The following is a 22,965-nucleotide window of genomic DNA, read 5'->3' on the forward strand; positions in this document are numbered from 1 at the left end:
GGATAAACTGGTGGGGTGGGTCAAGACGGGGGTGGGGCCGCGCTGGGAAGATTTAAAGGACTCAGTGCCAATGTTTGGTACCAACATTTGGTAGATCTTTGCTTTTCATGGACTCGTTGGTACCTTTGACAGATTTTTGTTGTTGTTGTTGTTGTTTTAATTTTTTTTTTTTTAGATTTAAAAATTTATTTTATGCATGTGAGTGTTTTGTCTGCATATACATATATATGTATACACACACACACACACACACACACACACACACACACACACACACACACACACGCCGAAGAAAGAGTTGGTTCACTGGTACTGAAGTTACAGATGGTTATGAGCTGTCATGTGGGTGCTGGGAGTTGAACCTGGGTCCTCCGGAAGAGCGACTTGTGCTCTTAACTCCTCAACTCTCCAGCTCCCTTTGACAGACTCTTTATCCTCCCCTAAGACTTCCCTACAGTTTCCAGACACTTCAGTCTTCTATTGTATACGATTGCTGTTTTTCAAGAACGATTGTTTTTGAGGACAAGGACAATTTTTGTTTGTTTGTTTTTGATTTTTTGGTCCCAGTTTTTCGGTGGTGTCAAACTCTTAATAGGCTTAGTAACATACATATATTATTCATCAATAGTGTATAGCTTATCTAACACATTTAAAGATGAAGCTCGTAATTAATTCTGAAGTTTCTCTGATTTTGATAGCTGTATTAATGACTTTTCTGTTGCTGTGATTAAACACAACGACCAAGGTAACTTATAGAAGGAATTGTTTATTTAGGGTTACAATTCCAAGACCCTGAAACTAGAGGATGGGGGTGACTGTGGCAACAGGTGGTAGATAGGGAGGCTGAAGCAGAAGCTGAGGGCTCAGATCTTGAACCATAAGGAGAAAGCAAAGATCTCACTGGGAATGGTGGGTAGCTTTTGAAACTTCAAAGCTGGCTTCCAGTGACATACTCCCTCTAGCAATGCCACACCTCCTAAATCAACCCCCAAAACTATCAACTTGGGACAAAATACTCCAAAATCTTAGCCTGTGGGGGCCAGCCACTACAATAAACTTAGCAGTTAGAGAAAGTATTTATCAGGCATTTTGTTGACTCTGAATTAGAACTTGATGCTTTTCTCGTGTATTAACTGAAGTGAGAATGTTTGGGCTTAGTGATATAAACTGTACTTGTTACTCTATTACATCCAGGTTCCTTACTGTCATCATGATTTATCACTGACTATCACCTTGGCGAGGTGGAATGAACACTGCTTCTCCACTGTGAAGTTACTCTTTTTCTTTACAAGGAGGAAAGACCCCAAACTGTAGGAGTGGCAGAGTGTCTTCATAATTAGCTAGAGATCTTCTTATGGAAGAATTGTCTGCTTCCATTTTTCGATGTATTCAGTTATTTATATTAATGTGGATTCACATTAATGTAAAATCACTTTTTAATTTTGTTTTTCATATTGATCCAATTTTGGTTTATTTCAGTTGTCCCCTATGCTTTTGGACATAACCCCATAGGGTTGGGTTTTTTTTTTTTTTTGTTGTTGTTGATATTGTTGTTTTGTACTCATCAATATACTTGTTTGTCATTATTTCTTGAGATTGTTTAAAAATTCCTGACACTATTAGATACTCCAGAATCTTCTCATATAATCTCTGCCTATCTGCGTCCTAGAATCAACCACTTTCCTAAGAAGACTTAGCCATCTACTTTAACCAATGTAAGAGACTTGACGTCCCCATTTGCTATCCATTTACTTAACTTCAATTCCAGTGTGCGTGTATGGTGAATTCAGAACTGCTAAACTACATTCAGTGTACATGGATAGGGGGTTTGTGTGATCAGCTAAGCCTGTGGGATTAGATCAGATTCACTAACTATGTGCAATGCTTTTAGGTATTTCTTTTGTCTTTAGTCTTTTACACTACATTTATTTCTAAGATTACTCAGTTAAGCAACTCACTCTCTTAAAATTAGGCTGTTTCATGAATTTTCAATACTGTGCGTTATCTTTCATTTCTTCCTCCTCTTCTTTGTTTTTATTATTTTTAAAGCATTTTAAGAATTTAATCCACATACTCTTTGAGCTCATAAGACTTCTTTAAATACATTTATTGTTTGTGCTTTTGACAAATACATATACACTGTCATGCATACATTATTAAAAGGTCAGCTAGGGAGCTGGAGAGATGGCTCAGCAGTTAAGAGAACTGGCTGTTCTTCCAAAGGTCTTGAGTTCAATTCCCAGCAACCACAGGGTGGCTCACAACCATTTGTAATGAGATCTGGCGCCCCCTTCTGACCTGCAGGCAGAACACTGTATACATAATAAATTAGTACGTACGTAAGTAAATAAATAGATAAATAAATCTTTTTTTAAAAAACTGTCAGATAGGATAGTTTTACTATTAAAAATACCCTTTGCGCACGCCTCTAATCCCAGCATTCGGGAGGCAGAGCCAGGCAGATCTTTGTGATTTCGAGGCCAGCCTGGGCTAGAGAGTGAGTTCTAGGAAAGGCACAAAGCTACACAGAGAAACCCTGTCTCGAAAAACCAATAAATAAATGAATGAATAAATAAATAAATACTCTAAATAAATACTCTTTGCTTTATCTATGAAACTCTTTCATGACCCCCAGTAAACGAATACCCATCATCTCTTTGCCTATTGTATGGTTTTAACTTTTATAGAATGCCAGAGATTAACTCTTACAATATGTCATGTTTGTTACAAGTATTTTTTTCAGTCAGCATCCTTATTTTTATGTGCCTTGATAACCATTTCTGTCCTTTTTTCAATGCCTGAATAGTATTATAATGTATGAGTGTTTGACTTTTTTAAAAAAACTTTCCTGTATTATAGAATCTTTGGGTTTTTCATCCAATTTTTGATGACCATGAAAAGCTTTTAAGCTTTTCTTAAGACTTGTGTGTAGTTTCTCCATAGACACAGTTTCAAATCAGTTAACACATGGGGATTAATTTCTCAAAATTATATTTTTAGAAGGCATTTGAAAATTGTTCTGTTAGATAAGCTGTGCATTTTAAATTATATTCAGATTTATTTAATAACTCATTATAGGTGTTGGCAACATGAAGTTTTCATCCATGTCCAGTTACTATGATAAGTCATGTTCAATTAATGAGCATTACAAACTTGTAACGTCTGACACCCTTACAGCCGTCCAGATAAATGACTATTCAACCTCGGGAAAAAGAGAGTAAGTTAGCTAAAGTTTTCCAGGAGAGTCTATGACCTTCCTAAGGAACAGTATCTGATGTGTTGAAAAATCTATACCCTTTAGGGAAATCGTCTCCTCCACAGCTTCCCTGGGCTTCATATCTACTTCTACAGTGAGATACAGCTAGTTAATCTTAGGATGGAAAACAAATTTTTCTTATACCAAATTGCTTTTATTATTGTGCTTTTATCTTTTTCTTTTCATTTTCTCCCCATTTCCTTTCTCCTCCCCTTCTTCCCATCCCTCTTTCTTCCTTCCTTCCTCCCTTCCTCCCTCCCTCCCTCCCTCCCTCCCTCCCTCCCTCCCTCCCTCCCTCCCTCCCTCCCTTCCTTCCTTCCTTCCTTCCTTCCTTCCAGTTTTGAACTGTACATCCGTCAGCCTTAGTTTCCTAGTAATGGTATTATTGCTTTTGAGGCAGGATAGGAAGACAGGAAAAGTATGGGGGCATGAGAAGAAAAGGATCCTTGCATCCTGGAGTTTGACTGAAACTTTTTGCCAACTGAAAAGCAAGAATTTCAGCACATTCAACAGTGTTTGCTATAAAGTTTATCAGCATAGAGAAAACGTTACTTTTATATATGGATATTTAATTTAAAATCAGTAAGACCCAAGTTTAAGGCCTGGATGTATTTGACCTTGGGTAAGGACTCATTTCTTCCTGTGTTTTCTTGGGGGAGGGGGTTCTCAAATAAGACTATTATTTTTGAAGTCTGATGTCCTATCTTCCTGCATCCATGTGATCTCAATTAGTCTTCAGCAACCTTCTAACTTCCAAAAGGGCTACATGTGACTACTGTAAAGATAGTGAAGTGTGATTCACATCCCTGCTCTGGGGTGTGTCTTTCTTTTTTAATGCCTCCCTTTTTCTTAACCCTTATGTTCCAAATCCATATTAATTTTTTTTTTTTTTATGAGACCACAACTCTGCTTCATACTGGCTAGTCCTGGAAGTCTGTTCTGCCTGAAAACCACAAATCCTGGTTTGGCTTGAGTCAAGCTCCCTCAAGAATCGGGGAACTCCTCAGATCGCTGAGGGCAATGCAGTAGAGCTGTGCCTTCTGCCTTGGTCCTATTTTTTGCTGACAGTATAAGCCACTGCTGCTTTGAGTAGTTGCTTCTTAATACTGAAAATTTATGACTCTAACACTTACTACAGTCACCAGACTTAAGTGAAGGAGAACTGCTTCCTCCTAGGAAAAATTGCTATGCAGCAAAAAAACCAAGAAGAGGTGCGGACTTTTTTTCCTTTTGGGACTTATTTGCCTAGTCAAATTCTAGATGCCAGGTTCCTCAGAGATAAAGAACACAGAACATAGAATGGCTCCAGGGAAGTTGGTGATTTCAAACTTTTATTTTATAAGCAGTAACATGCAATTAAGTCTGAATTTGAGGAGGGAATTCTGGATTACTTTTTTAATTTTAAATTTGCCCAAGAGTTTCCAGTTTGAAACCCTTAGCCACCCCTATTGATCATTTTCTAAATCTGGTTGTACAGATACTTACTGATACTACACGGATTGGTTAGCTTCTTAAAATATTTCTAGTTGGGTCACATGAGGCAAATTATTTAGTCTCTTTATGTTTTAGTTTTCTCCCCTCTAAAGTGGGCATACTACTATCTATTTCAGTATTTTTTTTAGAATTAAATAAATACACACAAACGCGCGCACACACACACACACAAACACACACACACACACAACTTGCAGTGGGGTGGAACACTAAATGCTTCAGAGAAGAGAACACTGACTTGAGTTGAAGGCATTTTCAATTCATTATTTTCTCATAGTTCATAATTCCTTACCCTTCCTGTCTTGTTATATAAAAGAACTCATCGCCAATGCTTGTGAGCTTTTTGAAGCTAGGAACAGTATGTTAGAAATCTTTGCTGTAACAGGAAATGTTCTGTCACAGGCAGGAGAAAGAGGGCAGTGACCGACATCATGGCAGTAACATGTTGCTGTTGGGGATAACTTCATAGTAGAGGTAGTCCTTGGACTGTGTTTTGAAAGACGGATAGGCGTGTGCCTAAATGTCAAGAAGCAATAAACAGAGTAGAAGTCATTTTTCGCAATAGAAGGACCATGTTAGAATCCCAAATACTGTGGGCAGATTGAGAGGTGCACAGCAGCACAAGGGTTTCAGAGGAGTAGCATATAATAGACCTTAAGAGCAGTACTAAGGTAGATTAATGCTGGAAGAAAGGAGAAGCAAGGAGCATCATGGCCTTATCAAATTTCCATCTTTGAAAAATCCTCTGGCTTCAGTAAAGAGGATAAATTTGAATTGATGCAGTTGGATCACCTAGGAAGGAACCACTACAGTGTTCACAAAGACCAGAGCTTGAAATAAGGGTGGATGAAGATGAGGAATCAATACTGTCTAGCCACTCACTGACTGCACATGAGGAAAAGCAGACAAGCTGAAAATTATGCATTTTTGGCTTAAGGTACTTGGGGAACAGAGTTGCTTTTACTGACACTGAAAATGAGCCATATTAATATTTGTAGAATATATGCTATGTAGCACATACTTGGATGTTTTCACAGCACTTCATTTATTCCTGATAACCATGTATGAAACGTTGTTATTGTTATTCTCATGTTATTATATGGAGAAATTAAAACACAAAGGGGTTACATTTATTACTGAGGCGTCCATGGCTTCATATAAATCTAGATCTTTTTGGCTTAAAAATAAGAGGTTGCCCTTCAGGAGAATGAATTTAGAGGGAAAGACAATGAATTGATACAGGCTATAAGAGGCCTGAAAGACAGTCATGTGAAATTGTCCAGCTAGTTGTTTGAAAGGAGACTTTTTGGAAATATGGATTGTGTGGGAGGTGGAGATTTGAAGGCCATTGACACATGAGTAATTCTTAAAGCTGTACCGCCCCTTCATCTGATGAAAAATGAGAGGCTTTGGGGAGTAGAAACAAGAACTACAAAACTACTGACATTCATTTGTGATTTTTTTGTATAATTTTAGGAACATCCATTTTCCCCTTTAGGGAGAAGACACATATTTTTTCAGATCCTTCAAAGAGTCCACACCCATGAAAAGACCATGAACCACTAATGGAAAGTGTAAATGGAAAGGGGAAAAAGGTAAAACCCTAACAATAGTAACAGAATAAAGCAATAAAGAAAACTAACAACAGAAACTACAGAGAGAGAGAGAGAGAGAGAGAGAGAGAGAGAGAGAGAGAGAGAGAGAGAGAGAGAGATAAAAAGAAGGCAGTTATATAACATGTTGACCACGGAGGTCTTATTGAGGAAAAAGAGTCCTTCCCAGGGGCTGGAGAGATGGCTCAGAAGTTAAGAGCACTTGCTGTTCTTGCCGAAGACCCGGCTTTGGTTCCCAGGACTCACACAGCAACTTACATCTGTCTGTAACTCCAGTTCCAGGAGATCTAATGCCCTCTTCTGACCTCCAGGGGTACTAGGCATGCATGTGGTATACTTACATATGTGCATGCAAACAAACAAAAAAGCCTTTATAGTTTTATTCCTTATTTTAACACTAGGACAGAGGGGTGACTTTGCTGAAGGATTTTAAGCAAGTAGTAGAGGATGAAATTTTGGTTACTGTACTATTCAAAGGAAGAAGTATAAAATCCCTCCAAAGCAGACATTTTTGTGTTTCCTCACTGGACTTCACTAGAATCATGACAGAGATGGTCAATAGATATGCACAGAAAGTTAAACAGATGAAGCCATGGTGGCAGCTATCATTAATAACAACAGTGCTCTGATGTTCTGTTTCTGGGTTTCACAACTACCCTGCATCTGTCTTCCCAATGACGCTGCCAAGTAGGTGGCAATTTCTACATTCCATAAAAAAATTAAGTGAGACTCAGATGCTGAGTGAACTGCCAGATTCCACAGAGCTGCATATATTGAGGGGTTTGAGATTCAGACTTGGATTTGTGTGATTTCAAAATTTTCATTCTGTCTATGAGAACAGAACTGAGGAGAGGGGAGGGAGGTGAGTGGCGGAGGAGGAGGAGGTGAATGGTGGCCTCTCTGCTGCTATTCCCGTTTCCCATCTCCCTACTCCCCTTTGGTTTGTTCTTACTCATCAGTGGTAAGGGAGAACTTTTACGGAGCTCTAAAGGTTGATCAAAGTCCCAGATCATGAGATTATTCAGAAGCTAATATGCAACCCTTAGGGCTTTCTTTTTCATTGGCCCTCATAGCTGCTTGCATTAATGCCTTCTGATCAACTTTCGGGGCCCTTTTCTTCTAGAGAGTTATCAACAATGAAGGCTGTGAACTTAGGTAAACTAAGGAATCTCTGAGTGCTCAGCCTGGAAAGACTATCGTATTGTGAGGACAGTAGTTTTAATAAATCAGAGCAGACAAAAGACACCATTTCTGCCCAGCTAAGCAGATCTAAAGCATATTAGAAACTTAGAAAAAACATGCTGTGTTATTTTAATGAAAGATTTTATCAAACTTTTACTTGATTCCCATAAAATAAGGATAATAATAAGAATTTTAAGAGAAAAACCTATCACAACTTGTCAGTTGTCCTGATCACAGAAGTCAGCTGTTGAAAATTCATCCTTTATATTGCTGGCACAGAAGCTCCAGTAACTCTTTCGTATCTAACACATTGTGACCGCATGCACTTTAGTTACTTTTAGAAAACCCACAGTTGACCCGGAAGCATCTTGTATGTTCTAGTCTGCTTCTGAGAGATGGTAGCACAGGAATGTCCTAAAGAAATCAGTGGATGCTCTACTGTTAGTACACACTGAAGAGAGCCCTTGGTTTGATGGCGTAGGCTTTGATCGTCACATTAGCTATTGACTGTTTTGCGTCTGCCTGTGATAGTTAATATCAACTTGCCAGGCTCCAGAGTCACCTAGGTGATGGCCTCTGTCTTCCCGTATCTAGAGACAATGTCCATGTTGCTAGTCCCACTACTATGCATGTATCAGTTATTTTGCTCATTGCTATGACAAAGCAGCTGACAAATGTCACTTAAAGAGAGCAGAGAATCATTTGACTCCTTCAGTTTTCAGGAATCTAAGGAATCTACTCCATCCATCCAGCAAGCTAAGGGAGTCATGTGCAGAACAAGATTCCACGTGCAGGCTTAGTAGGATTAAGCTCTTCCGTAAATTTTTATCGACACTAGAAGTGTAGAACAAAAGTGCAATACGCACTGTGAACACCAGCTGTCACTACTCTACAATATAAAAGCCGCCCTGAGTGGTAACCTGGGAGAACTGTCGTAAAGAACATTTTCCAAATGTGAAGTGTAAAGTCCTAGGAAAACATGAATTCCACATTAAACCAAATTGAATTATCCTAAGCTTTTTAATAAAAGATCTTTCTTATATAAAAATGGGCTGCAAAGATCAGTGGTAGAGATGTGTTGGCTAAACAAGAAAGAGTTGGAAGAATCTCATTGTACTTGGGAGATACAGCAAACACTTTCAGTTGAAAACTCAAACTGGACACTACAGTCTGAAAATATGCAGTGGGCATCAGAGTGCATCTTTTGATTTCCTGGCCTTAGACCATAATACTCATCTATAGGTATGGGCTCCATGTCTTTGGTAGGGTCCACATGAACTCTGTCTTCCTGTGTATATGTTGAGGTATCATAGGTACCAAAGATACTGAGATAACAGGTTTTAGTTCTGGCTTTTCCATTCAGCTCCATGTGGCACATAATGATAATTCTGTAACATCCCTGAGCATTGAAACTCTGAAGCCAATATGAGTATAATAAATGCTATGTGCACTCTCAGTGACAAAGCATTAAATATATGTCAAGTTTTTGGATGCTCAGGATGTTGTGACTTTGCTTTTCTATTTAAATTTGCTACCCCACAAATATACCAAATATAAATCACCCATAAAAGTGATTGATTCTGCTAGGAGCCTGCTTATGTTTTTACAGGTAGGACTTTTGTTCCCCCTACAGATGGGAGTGCCCAGTGAAATATTGGACATCCATTAAAATTCGATAAACCATGAAAACCTGTTAAGTGTGAGTTTCTCAATACAGTGTAGGATAATCTGGTAAATCTCACCCCAGGATGAACGAAGAATGCTGCTCATGTTCCCATTTCTATGCCAGCCTCATCTAATTGCTTACAGTTTCTGTTTTGCCTAGTTTGGGGTGGGGAGGTCTGATCTGAAAATGGGAAGGGATGTCTAAAAACATGCTTTGAGAGAACTGCTATCTGAAAGCCTACATCCTCAAATATCTTTACAGTTCCTGACTAGAAATGCCTCATCTGGATCCTATATTGTGTTGCTTTTGTTTCTCCATCAATATGTCTTTCTCTGTCTCACTGTGTTGTTGTGGTGGGACTAGTAAAAAGGTGAATCTTCAAAATGAAAAAAAATATAAACTTATTTAAATTTCGGTAACAAACTATAACAAATAGGGAATGCTTTTAAATTAGAGTTCCTGCATCAAATAATGCTATTAACATACATGTTTTTTTTTTTTTTTTTTTTTTTTTTTTTTTTTTTTTTTTTTTTTTTTTTTTAGAGGACTCAGAAAATGGTTCAGTGGGTGAAATATGTGTTGTGTAGGCATCAGGACCCCAGTTTAGTTCCTCAGCTCTCACATAAAAAATCCTGCCTCCCTGCTGTAATTCCAATTCTGGGAGGCAGAGACAAAAGAATCCACACAGACTTGTGTACACCCTGTCCAGCTACACACACACACACACACACACACACACACACACACACACACACACACACGAGAAAATAGAAGAAAGGAGAGATGAGGATTTGATATAGTCATCCCTGTGGAGTAGATTACAATAGCAAAATACTTGAGAATAATCTATCATGTAAAACTTTAACTACTATAAATATGTGGCTACACTTTCACAGATACACCCTGAGGTAGGATGAGAAACCACTAGGGGTCTTAATGTAGAATGTAGTGAAGGGGAAGACTAACAGGAAGCCCTCACAGACAATTAAGTGTCTCCTCAGACTCACGTGATTCTGGCCACTAGGTGTCGACAAATGATTTAGAATGTGTGGTGGCTGCCGGGCTTGTGGCTGCAGACTCCTGTTTCCTGTTAACACAGGCCATCAATTTACGGTAGAATGTTCTTTCATTCTACCTTATGAATGTTCAATAGAGACAAGAGCCATTTCAGATTCACTCCTGGGGGCTGTTTTTTCTTTTTTCTTTTTCTTCCATTTCAGGACTGATAACTTCATGTCTGTGCAAAAGAGTTAATTAGTCTCATCAGGCATAAACTTGATACCTATGTTCAAATTTAGATTCAGAGACCGTGAAGTTGTTTAATTGGCAGTCAGGGCTATTAGAAAGATCCAGGAGAGTAGAGGGACGTTGCAGTGGGGTGATCTGAGCCAAGCACGAGGGTAAGGATATACTCCAGGACTGTGTGCTCCTGTCACGGAGAACATTTTCTAATTTGCAATGGGAATATCCTATGGACACGGAGAAGGCCTGGCCACTTGTCATTTGAACATAGCAGGCATTTCATTGGCCAGGAGAGTATCAACAATTATGCTCTTCTTTGTATAAAGCTCCTGTTTCTAGTGCAATTTGCTGTTCTTTGGTGGAAGCAGAAATAAGTGTTTATTAATTGCTGAAGCAAGCTTTTGCCTTTAAAAAATGAGCAAGAAGAGCAGGTAAAGTCTAGTTCATTTTTTTTTCTGACATTTTGTGTTCTAAGGAGATGACATACATAGCCAATGATCTTTGAAACCCTTTCCCTATTTGTTTTGGCATCTGGTGTAATCCCTCTGATATTCTGCCCTCACTCTATCTACCTACTAAAATAAAATGAGTTAGATAATTTTTGTGCTGAAGTTTTGGGTACTTCTTATCCACTTTACATGTTGGGCTTTATGCTCAGCTACCATTAACGTTTCCTGTCCATAGCCAACCCCCCGAGTGCATTTCTTCACACGAGTGTTCCTCTTGCTCTCACCAGCCTGCATACCCTCTCTTCTTCCTTCACTTAAGTAAACATGGCTCTTTTCAAATCGAGCTCCAAGGCATTTCCTCCATGAAGCTATGCTACAAATCTGCTCTCTGAGACTTGTGTACAATTGTCCCTGGGTATCATTAGATTGGCTCTAGGATGTGTGGATACTGCAATTCATGTTGAAGTCCTTTATATAAAACGATGTATTTTAATATAATTTACACACATAACCCCAAATACTCTATAAGTCATTTCTAAATTATTACAGTATTTGATACAATGCAAGTATTATGTAAATACTTACTATACTGCTTTGTTTAGAGTACATAATGAGAAAAAGTCTGCACAGAAGAATTTTAAGAAATGTTTTCCATCCATAATTCAATCCATAGATGTGTAAATTGTGGACAAGAAGAGCCAAATGCATTATTACTCAGTTTATCTTGTGACTTTAACCTACTCTTCGTTGCCTTTTGATTGATTTATGTATATGCACATCCATACACAACTAACTAGATTATAAAGTTCTGAGGGCAGGGAGTATAACTCCAAAGACACCAATGCAAATTATATATACATTTTCAAGACAAATTTGCTCATCTCTATGATCCCAGAGTCTGGAATAGAGTGGGCTTTCAGTAAGTGTTTGTTGGGATAGCTGAGGAATTGATTTAAATTGTTGAATCCTGAATCATTAATAATATTGGAATGTCACACCTGGTGTGAATAACTTCATTACTGGGGACCTTCCAACCTCTAGCTTAAGCTTATCTCATCCATGGCAATTTCCCCAAGTCAATACAGTTCTCATCTCTTCTCCTGCATAATTGTGATTATGATAATCAAATGAATATATGTATATAAATGGTACTGAAGACTTATAGGCATATAATAAGCAATCAATTGCTTCCTTAAAAGGTTTTAAAATTATATTTAAATTTATTTGGTGTGTGGAGGTGGACACATGTGTCCCAGGACATGCACATGGAAGTGCTTGTGGGAGTGGATTCTTCATGTGGAACTAGAGGATTGAGCTCAAGAGGTCAGGCATGGTGGCAAGCACCTTTACCTACAGGCCACATGTATCTAGTTATGAGTAGTAGTATGATTATAATATTGTTTGAGATTACTTGTGTGTGAAGTCTGCCAACCAACTATGTTCTAAACTCTTCAGGGGCAAGGATTTTCTTTTAAATATCAGTAAAGTGCTAGTGCTGTACCCTTTATATTTCAGTGCAGATGACTTGAGGCTTCTCTTTGTTTTCTGCTTTAGTCTACCTGTAGACTTGTCTTTCTCATCACTTTCCTCATAGGATTTATTTTCTGAATGCTGTCTCTATTTTTGTTTTTTCAATTCTGTTGAGTATTCTTCATGACTTCCTTCTGCCGACTTTCTATTTTCTCCTTTATAGTTAAGGAAATTTTAAGATTTTTCCTTATAAAAAATGACAACATGAAACTTGCAGGAAAATTGATGGATCTGGAAAAAAACATCCTGAGTGAGATAATTCAGACCCAGAAAGATAAATATGGTATGTATTCACTTATATGTGGATATTAGCCATTAAATGAATAATAACCACCCTACAATCCATAGACCCATAGCGATTAGGTATAGAGGAAGGGACTGTGGGTACACATGGATGGATTTCCTTGGAAGGGGGAAATAGAATGGATTTTATCAGTGGACTTGGCCCAGATGGGGATGCAAATTGGAGGATCAGGTGGGAAGGAAGAGGGGACATAGGATTGAGGAAGGGGGTATAGGAACACACAGCAAGAATTGAGAGGACTTTGAGTGATATGGAAACTTAGTGCAGTGAAAAATTACCAAAATATGTGAAAGTGATCCTAACAAAATCTCCTAATAACGGAGGTAATGGTGCCAAGATCTCGCTACCAAATAAATCTTCCAGAACTGGGACTGGGATGTACTCAATTGAGTTGTTGGTCACGGGGGTCCAATGGAAATCCCCAAATAACCCAGGGCACTGCAAAGACAATGGGTTGCTCTCTGCAAACTGACTGCACAGCCCCATTGCAGAGGACGATACCCACACAACTCATTGACCACTGAGAAGCTGAGCTGGAGCCTATAATGATCCTTCATCCCTATTTTCTGGTGTCCTTAAGTATTTGAAGAAAGAAACTGAAGAAGATGTCAGAAAATGGAAAGATCTCTCATGTTCATGGATCGATAGGATTAACATAGTAAAAATAGCAATCTCACCAAAAGCAATCTAGAGATTCAATGCAATCCCCATCAAAATCCCAACACAATTCTTCACAGACCTTGAAAGAACAGTACTCAACTTCATATGGAAAAACAAAAACCCAGAATAGCTAAAAACAATCCTGTACAACAAAAGAACTTCTGGAGGTATCACCACCCCTGACTTCAAGCTCTACTATAGCACTATAAAAACAGTTTGGTACTGGCATAAAAACAGACACATGGATCGACGGAATCAAATTGAAGACCCTGACATAAATCCACACACCTATGAACACCTGATTTTTGATAAAGAAGCCAAAATATACAATGGATAAAACAAAGTATCTTCAACAAATGATGCTGGCATAACTGGATGTTGGCATGTAGAAGAATGTAAATAGATCCATATCTCTTGCCTTGCATAAAAGTCAGGTCCAAGTGGATGAAAGACCTCAACATAAATCCAGTTACACTGAACCTGATAGAAGAGAAAGTGGAAAGTAGCCTTGAACGCATTGGCACAGGAGACTACTTCATGAATATATCAGTAGCACAGACACTGAGATTGACAACGAATAAATCTTTCTTAAAAAGCAAAACCTTACAGCAGGTGGCCCGATGGCATAGGCTTAGAAGAGCTGGCTCTGCCTCTTGCCTGAGGTGGGTGGTTCCAGTGACTGTACTGACAAAATCAGCTATCACCCAGACCCATATCCAGGGCTTTTAGTTGGCTGATCCCAACATCTACTCCATCTATGACCTGCTTGTATGTGGGAAGGGACTGGTCCTGCAGAACCATAGCTGCAGGATCTCCATGATGCAGAGCAACAGCAAGATCTCTGAGAGACGTTTCAATAAGGGTCCAGTATTGACAGTGTGCCAGAAGCGAGATGCCTTGAACTTGACCAGCAACTCATTGTAATGGACACTTGTAAGGAAAGCTGTTTGGATTGCACGACACACTGTAGCTCCCAATGCCACTAAGATGAATGAAGAGGTCTTGGAGAGGTGGGGAAGACAGAGGAGCAAACGTTTTCTTTTTGTTTTGCTTTGTTTTAATTAAATTTTTTAAAAATTTTATTTTGGTGGGATGCTATGAGGGTGAGGGACAGATATGGAAAATGTGTAGTTTTGGAGTGCATGATGTGAAATTCTCAAATAATCAATAAAAAATTATGTAAAAAAAGTATAGCATTTTTATGAGCACCTCAATGGTATTCAGGGATGATATAAACACACATGTGAATATATGTATATAGCTCTATAAAGGATATAAACACACACATACATGAATATATGTATACAGCTTTGTAAAGGACAATAACTTCAACATTCTTTTTTCATTAGTCTTTTACAGTATCTTGAAATTTCAAGTAAGATTACTTCCTATTTTGTGCACTTAGAGCTATTTTCTGGGTGATGGGGTGCAGACTCATTGCTTTTTCAGTTTGCTGCTGTGGTTTTCTAATAAGGCATATGGGAATCTTTTTCTCTCTGCTTTTTGTTGCAGTTTAAACTATCTTCTAAAAACGTTTTAGACCCCCTAGTTATCTTAAATAATATTTAAAATTCTATAGAAAAAACCGTCAAGATTAGTAGAACATATTTCTTGTATTAACAATCACAAATATTAGCCATGATTCTTAATAAAATTCTCTTTGACATAATTTTTTAAATACCAATTATAGCAAATTCACATCTCTAAATCAAAGAAGCAGTTAGAGCCAAATGGCCCAATTACAGACTTATTTTAAAAAATGAATGAGTAAGGAAAGCCTTTTAGTTTCTCAAGTTGCTATTGTTCTTTTTGCAGGATGTCAGGGAGATACTCAGTCTTACTTTGATGAGACTTGTACTTTGTATTCTTTTTCTATCAAATTTCTGGAGGCTTTTCATTTGCTAGGAAAGAATGAGGAAGCTCCAGGGAAGTGAGGAGTAACAGGGAAAGAGTTTTCAAGAGTTTATAGATAGAGAAACAGAATGACTGAGCTGGCTTTTGCACTCTGAATTCCATTGTGTGGGCTGAGCCTCTCCATCCTCATCATGAGCTGCTCCCAATGATTAATGATGGATTTCAGGCTTGCACATACATTCTGGTATGATTAAGAAAAGAAAATAATTCAAAGTAGAGAGAGAAGTGTGCTTTTCCTTGGTTGGTGTACTGACTTCTCTCTACTTTAATTGACCACCCACTAGAAAATGCCATCAGATATTATAACAAACCACATAAGCAGTTCCTGTGAATTTATGGGATAACCATCATTACAGTTTTTCTGAGACTGTTGCAAACTGAATTGTAAACTTTTTTTTTTGAGACAGGGTTTCTCTCTGTAGCTATGGATGCCCTGGAACTCGCTTTATGTAACAAACTGGCCTCGAACTCAGAGATCCATCTGCTTTCTGCCTCCTGAGTGCAGGGATTAAAGGCACCACTGCCTGGCTTAATTCAAAATTTTAATATGTAGTTTTAAAATACTTTTTACTCTAAAACTACTTCTAAGGATAGTTTTACATGAAATTAGAGGTAAATATTGTCACATTTCCTAAGTAAAAGTATATAATCTATCTCCAGTTAAGTAGCTAATCAATCAATGTAGCAGTAGAATACTTTATTTAACATTCTCTGTAGACTATAGGAATATAGAGGAAGTGTGAGCATTTACAAATTCATTGAAGAGAGACATGGAGGTGGAGAATGGTTTCTGACTTAACATTATGGCTCTAACTCTTTTCAATTCTTTTCTCAATCACACTTCATCCATTTCCAGTTTCAGCCACCGCTCAGGATGGCTATATGACAGCTAGATTAGTACAGAGTTAATATTTTTATGGCTATTTAATTATTCATGGGTGAACCTGCTACTATATTGTAATCATTTTAATGTCATATTTCATTCTTGAAATTTTATTACCATTTTTTTTGCTCTTGATTTTCTATACTCTCATCATACTTCAGTCCAAACTCTCCCTCAATTGTGGGAATCATTTCTAAAATGTCTTTGGAGGCTGGAGAGATGGCGCTGTGGTTAAGATCACTTGCTGCTCTTGCAGAATCCAGTTCCTTGCACCCATATGACAGCTCACCATCTGTAACTCCGGTTTCAGGGGCTCTGACACTCTCTTTTGACCTCTATTGGCAACAGGCGTTCACATGGTGCATATACATTTTTATTTACTAATAAAAACATAACTAAAAGTCAAAATGCTTTTTGGGTATATTAGTACTTCTTTTTTCCTACCCTCTCCCCACTTCTTCCTGTTTTCATCACTTTCTGCTCCTTCCTCTCCCTCTTCCCTTCCTCTCCCCTCTCCTCCACCTTGTACTGAGGATAGAGATGAGTACATTACACCTCTCCACAAGCACTATTCTCCTCAGTGTCAACCCTGGCTTTTCCTGTTTTTATTTTTATTTTGAGATGGGATTCTGACATCTGACTTGATCCACTTTGGGACCAGTTGTCCCCTAGCCCTGATCTGCAGTCTTGGCATTTTCCTTGGTGAGCTTCCAGTCCCCATATCCCATTCCATATGTCCCAAGTTTCCTGTCTTCCTCTTCCTTAGTTTATTCTCTCGTGTGGGAGATTTGTGTGGGAGATTACCTGCTCTATTAGCCCTATTTGTTTGTTTTGTTGTTATTTTAAATTTTCATTCTTTGTACATGGTACTGCGCTGCATAATCACAAGGATGTGTTGTAGGTGCACCATATCCTCCCGTACCTCCCTTTCTCTCCCTGTCACCCCTATTAATACCTGTGTTAATAACCTCCTTATTAATACCTGTGTTAATACCCTCCTTATTAATACCTGTGTTAATACCCTCCTTATTAATACCTGTGTTAATACCCTCCTTATTAATACCTGTGTTAATACCCTCCTTATTAATACCTGTGTTAATACCCTCCTTATTAATACTTGTGTTAATACCCTCTTTATTAATACCTGTGTTAGTACCCTCCTTATTAATGCCTGTGTTAGTACCCTCCTTATTAATACCTGTGTTAATACCCTCCTTATTAATACCTGTGTTAATACCCTCCTTATTAATACCCCAAGATTCCCTTATTAATATCCCTTGATTCCCAAGACAGTTTCACTTCTACTCTCATGTCTACACACCTGACTTTATTTTATATCTATAGAACCATAAATGAGAGAAAACTCATGATTATCTTCAGTTACATCCTTCTCATACAAATGGTATCAGTTCACTCTTCTTTATGGCTTAAAAAATCCATTGTGGACATATAGCTGATTTGCTTTAGTTATTCCTCTTTTGTTGGACATATAGGTTGGGTCTATAACTTAGATATTGTGCATAGGACTGCAATAAACATTGATGTCCAAGTACTCCTGTGATTGTTGACTTGGGGTCCTTTGGGTATATAGGAGTGGCTGGGTCATATGGTGGATATATTTTCATTTGTTTTAGAACCTCTACACAGTTTTACACAATGGTTGAACTAGGTTCCATTCCCACCAACAGTGTATAAAGGCTGCTTTTTGTCTACATCCTTTCCAGCTTATGTAATTATTTTTATTTATTTTTTTCTTTATGGCTGGCATTCTGACTACAGTAAGAAGGGAACTCAATGTAGTTTAGATTTATGTTTATTTGATGGCCAGTGTGGTTAATTTTTTCATTTGTTTCATTCTTTTTGAGAACTGTCTGTTCATTTCACTACCCATTTGACAATTGGATTATTTGATTTCTTCTTTCTTATGAGCCCTTTTTGTATTCTAAATGTTAATAATATGTCGTATGTATAGCTAGAATACTTTCTTCCATCCTCAATTAATTATTTCTTTGCTTTACAGAAGCTATTCAATTCTATACATTCCCATTTGATAATAGTTGGCAATATTTTTGAAATTCTACTTGGAAATTACTTGTCTTCAAATGTTTTCCCTACCTTTTTTTTTAATGGTTTAAGAATCTCAAGTCTTTTTTTTTTTTTTTTTGGTTTTTCGAGACAAGGTTTCTCTGTGCATCTTTGCGCCTTTTCCTGGAACTCACTTGGTAGTCCAGTGAGTTCCAGGAAAAGAACTGGCCTCGAACTCACAGAGATCCGCCTGGCTCTGCCTCCCGAGTGCTGGGATTAAAGGCTTGCGCCACCACCGCCCGGCCCAAGAATCTCAAGTCTTATAATAAGGTCTTTGATCCATTATTTTTCGTGCGGGTCAATACATAGTGATATAGTTTCATTCTTCTATACATGGGAATCTAGTTTTCCCTGCATCATTTATTGAACAAATTGGCATTTATCTAATGTCTATTTTTGTCATTTTTTCTGGTATAAATCAGGTGGTTATAGCTGTGCCAGCCTATATTTGGGTTCTCATTCTATTCTGTCGATCTACATACATTTTTGTTTCAGTACCATGCTATGCTGCTTACTATGGCTCTGCAGTATAACTTGAAATTAAGTAAGGTTATACTTTCAACATTATTCTTTATGCCTGGGATGGCTTTGTATATCTGAGTCTTTTGTGCTTCCATATAAACTAAGATTGTTTGTTCTGTTTCTGAAGAAAAATGCCTATTAGTTACTTTTATCTTTCGGTGATAAAATACCATGGCCACAAGCAACTTAAGAAAAAAAGTATTTATTTTGGCTTATGGTTCCTGAGAAGGAGTCCACAAAGATGGGGGAAGTGGAAACAGGTGGCCAGAGCAAGAGGCTTGCTGATCATATCTCTACCCATGCACAGGAAACAGAAAAAGCAAGCAGGATGTGGGGCAAAACTATAAATTCTTTTTTTTTCTAATTGAAAGTATTTTTTCATACAGTATATCCTGATCATTGTTTCATCTTCCCCATCTCCTTCCAGACTTTTCCCCCTACCCATCCAATTCCATATTATCTTTCTCTTTAGGAAATAAAAAAGTAAATAAAACAAACAGACTAGAATTTAAAAACAGAAATGAAGACAAAGAAAAAACACTAGAAACACACACACACACACACACACACACACACACACACACACACACACACAAATTCATTAAAAACATCATTGGAAATCATAATATACAATAACAAAGACCAGAGAGGTACAAAAAACAAAAACAAAACCCCTTGTCTCTCACCACCAGAGGCAGGCAAAAGAGCTGAACCTCTCCCTTACCAGCTGCAGCACATGGGAAAGCAGGTCCTGCACCCAGAGTGGACAGCACAGTAGAGCTGACCCTGTTGACCCCTGTTGACAGGGGTGGAGGTGAGAATGTGAGAATGGACGATCTGGCTCTGCCTGTCATCTGCCATACTCTGGCCTGGGTGAAGGAGAGATCTCCCTGCCCCTGCCTATCACCTGTGGCAGGTGCAAGAGCTGGCTCTGATGTCACCAGGTGGGAGAAGTTGTTGCTGCCCTACATCTTTCCTGGGCAACACAGTAGAGCTGGCCCTGGTGGTATAGGTGTGGGTGAGCTAGCCCTGAGGGTGTGACAGCAAGAGAACTGGCCCCATCCATTACTTCTTGCTGCATAGGGTGAACTAACCAGGACAATAATGGAGAGCTCACCCTGGTTATGAGAATGGGGAAGACGTGGTGGGCTGAACAATTCTGCAACAACCCAGGCCCAGAACCATGGCTATGAGTTGGCCAACCCCCGCTATGATTATGTTCCATCTATGATATGCTGGAGCATGTGAAGGGGTCAGTCCTGCAGGTCCAAAGCTGCAGGATCTCCATGACATTGGACAACAACAGGATATCCAAGAGGAGTCTCAGTGAGAGCTCAGTATTGATAGTGTAGCAGAAACCAAAGGCCTTGAACCAGACTAATGACTTTTGCAATGAACATTTTCAAGTAAAGGTATATACTGTGCGACTCACTGTGTTAAACTACAGTTTCCATGATGAGATTTTTCTTTTTCTTTTCTCTTAAATTTTATTTTATTTGGTGGTGCGGAGGTTACAAGGGCAGATGGCAGATATGAAGGGATGTGGAGATGAGTGGGATTAAATGCATGATGTGAAAGGCACAAAGAATAAATAAAAAGTTAAAAAAAGCCCAAACAAAGCAGTATGAAACAAAATAATCTACAAAAACAGCATTGAGTTTGTTTTGTGTTGCCCATTAACTGCTTAGTGTGGCGTGTAGTTTATATACCCAGTGAGACTCCATTGGAGAAAACTCTTTTTTCCTTTGCAAGCAGTTGTCAATTGGAGATATCTTCTTGGTTAGACATGGGGCATGTATCTACTTTCTATCTTCATTTCTGAGACCTCATCTAGCCTGAACCTGTGCAAGCCCTGTGCATGATGCCATAGTCTCTGTGAGTTCATATGTGCATCAATCCTGTTGTGTCTAGATGGCCTTCTTTCCCTGGTGTCCTCCTTCCCTCCGGGCTCTTACCATCTTTTTTGGGTCTTCCTGTGCATTGATCTCTGAGCCCTAAGGAGAGGAATTTGATGACGACATCTCATTTAGGAAAGAGTGCTCTAAATTCTCTCACTCTTTTCACATTGCCCAGATGTGGGGCTCTGTGTTAGTTCCTATATACTGTAGCAAGAAGATTCTTTGATGATGACTAAGACACTGATCTATGACAGCAGAATGTCAGTAGAAGTCATTTTATTGCTATGCTTCTTTAGCAGGACAACGGTGTTTGGTTTTCACCTAGGCCCATGTCCTATCTACTCTCAGATTCTTGGCCACTTGAGCAATTTCTATGTTATGGAGTGAACCTTAAATCCAATCAGAAAGTGGTTGGCTACTTCCACAACATTTGTGCCACTATCATACCAGAGTATTATGCAAACAGGCCATCATTGTAAATTGCAGGGTTTATAAACTCTTAAAGCCCACCTCCAAGTAACATACTTCCTTCAGCAAAGCTCCACCTCCTAGAAGGTCTATAACAACCTCAAAAAGGCTCCACCAAGTATTCAAATACACAAGCCTACTGAGGGAATTTGAAGATAGTGCAATGTCATTGAAATGTTGATGGGAGTTGCATTGAACCCATGGATTGCATTTAATAGCATAGCAATTTTTATAACATTAATCCTTCCAATTTAGAAGCATGGAAAGTCTTTCCATCTTTTAGTGTTGTAGTGGTTTGAATGAAAATGGAGCTACAGGCTTATATATTTGAATTTGGCGCCAGTTGGTGGAACTACTTGGGAAGGATTAGGAAGTGTGGCCTTGTTAGAAGAGATGTGTCACTTCACTGGAGTTGGGCTTTGAGATTTCAAAAGCCCACACCAGGCCAAGTCTTGCTCTTTCTGCCTCCTGCCTGTGGATCAGGATGTAAGCTTTCAGTTCCTGCTCCATCTCAATACATATCTGCCACAGTTCTCCCTGTTATGATGATCATGGGCTAATCCTCTAAAACTATAAGGAAGCCTCTAATTAATACTTAATTCTATAAGCTGCCTTGGTTACTATGTCTCTTTACAGCAATAGAACAGTAACTGTCTTCCTTGATCTCTTTCTTTAGTGTTTTAATTTTTTTTATTGTTTTGGTCTTTTATTTCCTTGACTAATTTTATTGTATGCTATTTTGCTTTTTCAAGGGGGCAATTGTGAATGGGATTGTTTCACTTACTTTTCTTTTCCTCAGAATGTTTGTTATAGAATATAGGAAAGTTACTGATTTTTGGACATTAATTTAGTATCTTGCCACTTTGCAGAACATGTTTATTATCAGAGTTTCCTGGTGAATTTGGTAATGTATGTTATATATAGAATCATATCATCTGTAAATAAGGATAGCTTGTCTCCTTTTCTTATGTGCATCACTTTTATTTCTTCTATTATCTTTGTGTTCTAGCCAAGAATTCAAGTACTCCACTGAATAGGAGTGGAGAAAGTGGATACTTGTGTTTCTCTTGATTTTAGTGTGACTTGAGTTTTCCTCAATTCATGATGACTATAGTTTGCCATTTATAGCCTTGATTATGTCACAATAGTTTCCTTCCATTCCTATTTTCTTTAGGGATTTTACCATGAAAGGATGTTTGATTTTGTCAAAGGCCTTTTCTTCATCTATTGAGATAATCAATAGAGATCATCAATCATCAAAATAAGATTTATGTCCGTAGTTCCATTTAAGTGATGGTTTACACTTACTGAATTGCCTATGTTGAATCATCCCTACATTTTAAAAATGAAGTAGTGTTAATCCTGATGAATGATCTTTTTGGTGTGTTCTTGAATTTAGTTTGCAAGTGTTTTAATGATAATTTCTGTATCCATGCTCCTCATGAGATTGGTTTCTTTGTCCCTTCCTTCCTTCCTTCCTTCCTTCCTTTCTTCCTTTCTTTCATTGTGTGTTTTTCTTCAACTAGATTTAGCATCAAGGTAATACTGGCTTTGTGAAAAGAATTTGATAGTATTCTTTCTTTTTTTATTTTATGAAATAGTTTGGGGAGCATTGGTTTTACCTCTTTAAAGTTCTGGTAGAATTCACCTGTGAATTTATTTTGGCCTGGAGTTTTTTTAATTGGTAGATTCTTAGAAGATTTTGTGTTAAAAATTTTTCATTTATTATTTTTAATTATGTGTATATGAATCTGGGTATGTACATGTAAGTGTGGCTGTTTGTGGAGAACAGAACTGTC

At 38.2% G+C, this 22,965-nt stretch overlaps 1 protein-coding gene across 3 annotated transcripts in view; it reads left to right on the forward strand.

Annotated features, from left to right (window-relative positions):
* LOC143272867 (uncharacterized) overlaps nucleotides 1-22,965 on the forward strand; it is a 108,392-nt gene that overhangs the window by 1,064 nt on the left and 84,363 nt on the right. The gene's annotated exons all lie outside the window — the stretch shown is intronic.

The sequence above is a fragment of the Peromyscus maniculatus genome, chromosome 4, assembly GCF_049852395.1.
Source record: "Peromyscus maniculatus bairdii isolate BWxNUB_F1_BW_parent chromosome 4, HU_Pman_BW_mat_3.1, whole genome shotgun sequence".
In the NCBI taxonomy this organism is placed as follows: domain Eukaryota; kingdom Metazoa; phylum Chordata; class Mammalia; order Rodentia; family Cricetidae; genus Peromyscus; species Peromyscus maniculatus.